The sequence below is a fragment of the Rhinopithecus bieti genome, unplaced genomic scaffold (assembly GCF_001698545.2).
Source record: "Rhinopithecus bieti isolate Rb0 unplaced genomic scaffold, ASM169854v2 scaffold_73682, whole genome shotgun sequence".
NCBI classification, from domain to species: Eukaryota; Metazoa; Chordata; class Mammalia; order Primates; family Cercopithecidae; genus Rhinopithecus; species Rhinopithecus bieti.
Genome location: NW_016829166.1, coordinates 1,630,437 through 1,635,337, shown reverse-complemented (window position 1 = coordinate 1,635,337; position 4,901 = coordinate 1,630,437).

Sequence of the window (4,901 nt, the reverse complement as noted above, 5' to 3'; positions counted from 1 at the left end):
ACAGATACGATGAGATCTGCCATCACTGGGGCGGCAATGTCCTGGGTCACAAGTCTGTGGCTCGGATCGCCAAGCTCGAAAAGGCAAAGGCTAAAGAACTTGCCACTAAGCTGGGTTAAATGTACATTCTTGAGTTTTCTGTACATAAAATAATTAAAATACAAATTTTCCTTCAAAAAAAAAAAAAAAGAAATGTATATGAATGATATTTTCCTTAACCCAGTATATTCACAATAGCATTATTTCCATGTGACATCAGTATCAAAATTAAGGACTACTTCACATTTGATTTTTCCTATGAAGTCTTTGAAATCTGCGTATTTCACACTCCCACACATCTCATTGCAAACTAACCACACATCGGGTGCTTAGTGGCTGCTTGCAGGTGGCATGGGCCATTGTATCGGACAGGGCAGCCCTAGAGCATGACCATGAGAATCAGAAGGAAATTCAGAAAATTAGTGAGGAGAGAAGGGCTTTTAGGTGCCGCCCTGACTGCTGTCTGGCAGGGAGGGCGTCTGAACTTCCCTTGCCGGTGTGCCTATGGGGAGAGTCTGGCCTGCTCAGAACAGCTGCAGGTATTAGGTCCTCCTGACCATTCCTACACTTGTGAATAAGCAGCATGGTTAGTGAGTCTGTCCTCGAGAGGGCACCTACACTTGGGTTTCAGATTGTCAGGCTTCCGATCCTGCAGGGAAGAGCACCAGCGCCTCACGGAGGAGGCGGGGGAGTGTGCAGGGCTGCCAGTGTTCCCCGGGTTACTGCAGCTGCTTATCAGCCCTGCGCCCAGCCTTGTCCAGAGATTGAAACGTGGCCTGCTCTGCTTGTACATTGACTTATCTCATTTCTATGGTGGCTTCACAGGCAAATGTCGGTTTACAGGCTCTTCAGAGTCTGGGCTTGTCTTTCTTCCCCCACTCTTGCCTCTGAGCCATTGCACATGCTAATCCCTTTGCTTGGAAAACTAGTTTCTTTCCCTTGCTCTAAAACTTCAAACCATAAACAGATCTAAATTTTGGCTTCTTTAAAATTTTGATTTAATTTTATTTTTTAAGAAAGAGATGGAGTCTTACTATGTAGCCCAGGCTGGTCTTGAATTCCTGACCTCAAGTGATCCTCCTGCCTCAGCCTCCCAAAGTGCTGGAATTACAGGCCTGAGCCACTGCCTCCCGCCACAGATCTAAATTTTAAAATGTTTTTTCTGTATTAGAAATAAAATATCTTATAAATTGTGAACAAAAGCCTCTAGCTTCCAACAATTTTTGTAGTGAAGGTGTTTTTGGCAATCCAAAACAGCTTTTCAAAATACAATGAAAAAAACCTTTTGGCAACATGTACGTTAATTCTGAAAAAAAGAAAAATGGATTGTTACCTGTATTGAGTATGCAGTGTGAAGATCAAAACATGAAGCAGCCTACTGCAGCATACACTGGAACAGTGATGTCCAAAGGCCCAGATACGGCCAGCTTAATTAGCAGAGGGCACTGGGCTCGGGCCCAGGAGAAATTAGGTCAAAGGAAGCCATGCTATGGGAAAGTAAAAACAATTACTACAAACCAATTATGACCTCCCGCCTGAGCCATCATTAAGGCATTAACTAGACTCCACCCCTGGCTGCAGCCTTCCTGTCCCCAGCCCTTTCCTGGCATCGCTGTGGCACTGATCTGCACAGTGCCAGTGACAATTTTGCAACTTACTGACAATGTGACCTGAAGGTTTTAGCTTATTTTTTTAAAACTTATTTATAGGTCAGGATACATGAATGAGGTCTCTCATATTTTCAGAACTGGTACGAAACTAAAAGGGTGACGCTAGTGGAAAATATCAGGTGGTCTGTATTGGTTGATTGAGATCTATTGCTGTCCCGCTCTTTGTGCAAGGCTTTTGAGGCAGTCTAATGCTTTCTATGAGGAAGGCTCACAGGATTTTGAATGTCAACTCAAGGCCCTCGTAGAACGGTGCTGGGAAGACAGCAGGAGCTCCATCAATACATGGGTGGCTGTGTGCAAGGACCACTGTGCTCCTGAAATACACACATTTAAGGACACGTAGCTGACGCAGGCCACTTGCTGATGCAGCGCCATGGACTAAGGGGGAATGATATATAATAAAGGCGGAGATCCTGCAAATCCCATGGCAGCCCAGGCATTCTCCAGCCCTGGGCATGGTGCCTGAATGTCACAGGGCTGCCACACCAGTGTGCTGAACAGATTAGAAGCAAAGAGCCGAGAGGGGACAGAAATCCCGTCTCTAGGCAGCACGTTTTCAGGCCATATCAAGTAGTAAACAAGTAGAAAAACGAACCAGCAGAGGCACTGGGAAAGGGAGAGAGATTTGCACTCAGAGGTCCTCAAAATCTCCCTCCACTCCCGAGGTCTCTGGCAGCTTCGTCCTTCCTCCAGTTCTGCACTTGGGTGGCTGCAACTCTCCTTCCCCTCCACACCCCCTTTGCTTCCTTTCTGCTTTAAGTGACTTTATTTTATTATTATTATTATTTATTTATTTATTTATTTATTTTTTGAGGCGGAGTCTCGCTCTGTCGCCCAGACTGGAGTGCAGTGGCCAGATCTCAGCTCACTGCAAGCTCCGCCTCCCGGGTTTACGCCATTCTCCTGCCTCAGCCTCCCGAGTAGCTGGGACTACAGGCGCCTGCCACCTCGCCCGGCTAGTTTTTGTATTTTTAGTAGAGATGGGGTTTCACCGTGTTAGCCAGGATGGTCTTGATCTCCTGAGCTCGTGATCCGCCCGTCTCGGCCTCCCAAAGTGCTGGGATTACAGGCCTGAGCCACCGCGCCCGGCCTATTTTATTATTTTTAACCAATGTGACACATTTTTTGGTAACAATATTATAAACTGTCAAAAAATATTTTTATATTCTTGATTAATGTAACAAATACCAGCCCAGAGCAGTGGCTTCCGCCTGTAATCCCAGCACTTTGGGAGGCTGAGGCTGGGGAATCACTTGAGGTCAGGAGTTCAAGACCAGCCTGGGCAACATGGTGAAACCCCGTCTCTACTAAAACACAAAAATCATCCGGGCATGGTGGTGAGCGACTGTAATCCCAGCTACTCGGGAAGCTGAGGCAGGAGTATCACTTGAACCCGGGAAGTGGAGATTACAGTAAGCTGAGATTGTGCCACTGCACTCCAGCCTGGGTGACAGAGCAGGACTAAGTCTAAAATATATATATCAAATACCTAATAACATACTCAGAGAGAAGGAGAAACAGAGGAAGGGAGGGAAAAGAGAAAGAGTGGGACAGATGCAGAGGAAGGGAGAGGGAGAGGGATTGCTTTCTTCTTTAAAATTTCTGGCTGTATTAAAATTTCTGTGACAGTGTGTTCATCCTCTGTCATGGAAATCAGGATTTAGTGCTCAAATAGCATCTTTGCTTCACTTTCCCTCTCTTCATCTTCTCATTCTACAATTTTTTGTTAAAAATTATACGACTTGAGTTTGGTTAAATTATACTTCCATTTTTGGTAACCTGCCTCTCCTGGTCTTTCTGCAATCAGCCCTGAAATCCTTAGACTCCGTACACTTGGTGTGACCCTTCAGCCTACTGAATACAAGTAAATGCCATTCATTTACTTGTATTCAGTAGGCTTTCCGGGAAGTGTTTCTTCGTGTACTGTATCTGGATGAGTTTTTTAAAATCCACTCAAGTCATAAACCTGTTGTTTTTTGATCTAACAGCTGAAAAACAACATTAAATATCAGCATATCAAAACTCTTTGCCCAAGCCATTTATACTAATTGTGCCCTCCACATTACAAATCATACTATCCAGCCCTAGAGTGGTTCAGAATATTTGAGATCCTGTCTGTATTGCTGAGCTGTATCACTGGATTGAACTGGTAAAATCATGGAACTGGCCTGTACTAGCATTAGCAGTTTGTGAAGAAACTTTTGGAAAATCTCATTCATTTTTTCAACAGCCAGCAAAGTCCAGACAGAAAAGGAAGCACAGACAATGTTGGTTTTGGTGCCTGAGATCTGAGTGCAATCCCCGAGGAATGGTGCTCCCCTAAGAGTTGTGCTGGTCCAGAATGTTGATCCAGAAGTTCCCAGCACCCAGACTCGTTGGCACAGGAGGACCCTGAATGATAATATTCCATCAGCTGAGAGTTTGATGCACATTTTCCAGCCTGTGTTATGACTCACATTACAACAGTTACCTAAACAAAGATCTTTTCTCTTTCTGGATGAGTTTTCGGTGATAAACGAATAAAATGGCATCAAACAACTCCCCTTCCTAGACGTGTCATGTCTGTACACACAAGCTCTGATTCACCCTCTGCTCATCAGTGGTTTTGTCCGATTGTCAAGCATGGTGTCTTCTAGCAGGCACGTGTGATGGTAATTGCTTTTCCACATTATCTGCCATTGACACCATGACACCCTCTAGTGCATCCTTTGATAAAGGGATTCTATAAGTAGTTTTTATTTCTTCTTCTGAGCATAACATTTTTTATTAACTTTAACATTACTTTTCCCAAGTTTCTGAAGAATCCTGTGACTTGCACCTACTTCTGCTATAGGGAATGCGACTTTAAATGCAGTTTCAAAAGGTTGTTTTGGTCTTTTTTTTTTTTTCTGTGTAAACAACTGATTTTTTTTTTCTAGGAATCATTATTGACTGGGCACAGTGGCTGACACCTGTAATCCCAACACTTTGGGAGGCCAAGGTGGTCAGATCATGAGGTCAAGAGTTTGAGACCAGCCTGGCCAACGTGGTGAAACCCCATCTCTACTAAAAATACAAAAATTAGCCGGGCATGGTGGTGTGCACCTGTAATTCCAGCTACTCGGGAGGCTGAGGCAGGAGAGTCGCTTGAACCTGGGAGGCAGAGGTTGTAGTGAGCCAAGAGTGCGCCACTGTATTCCATCCTGGGCGACA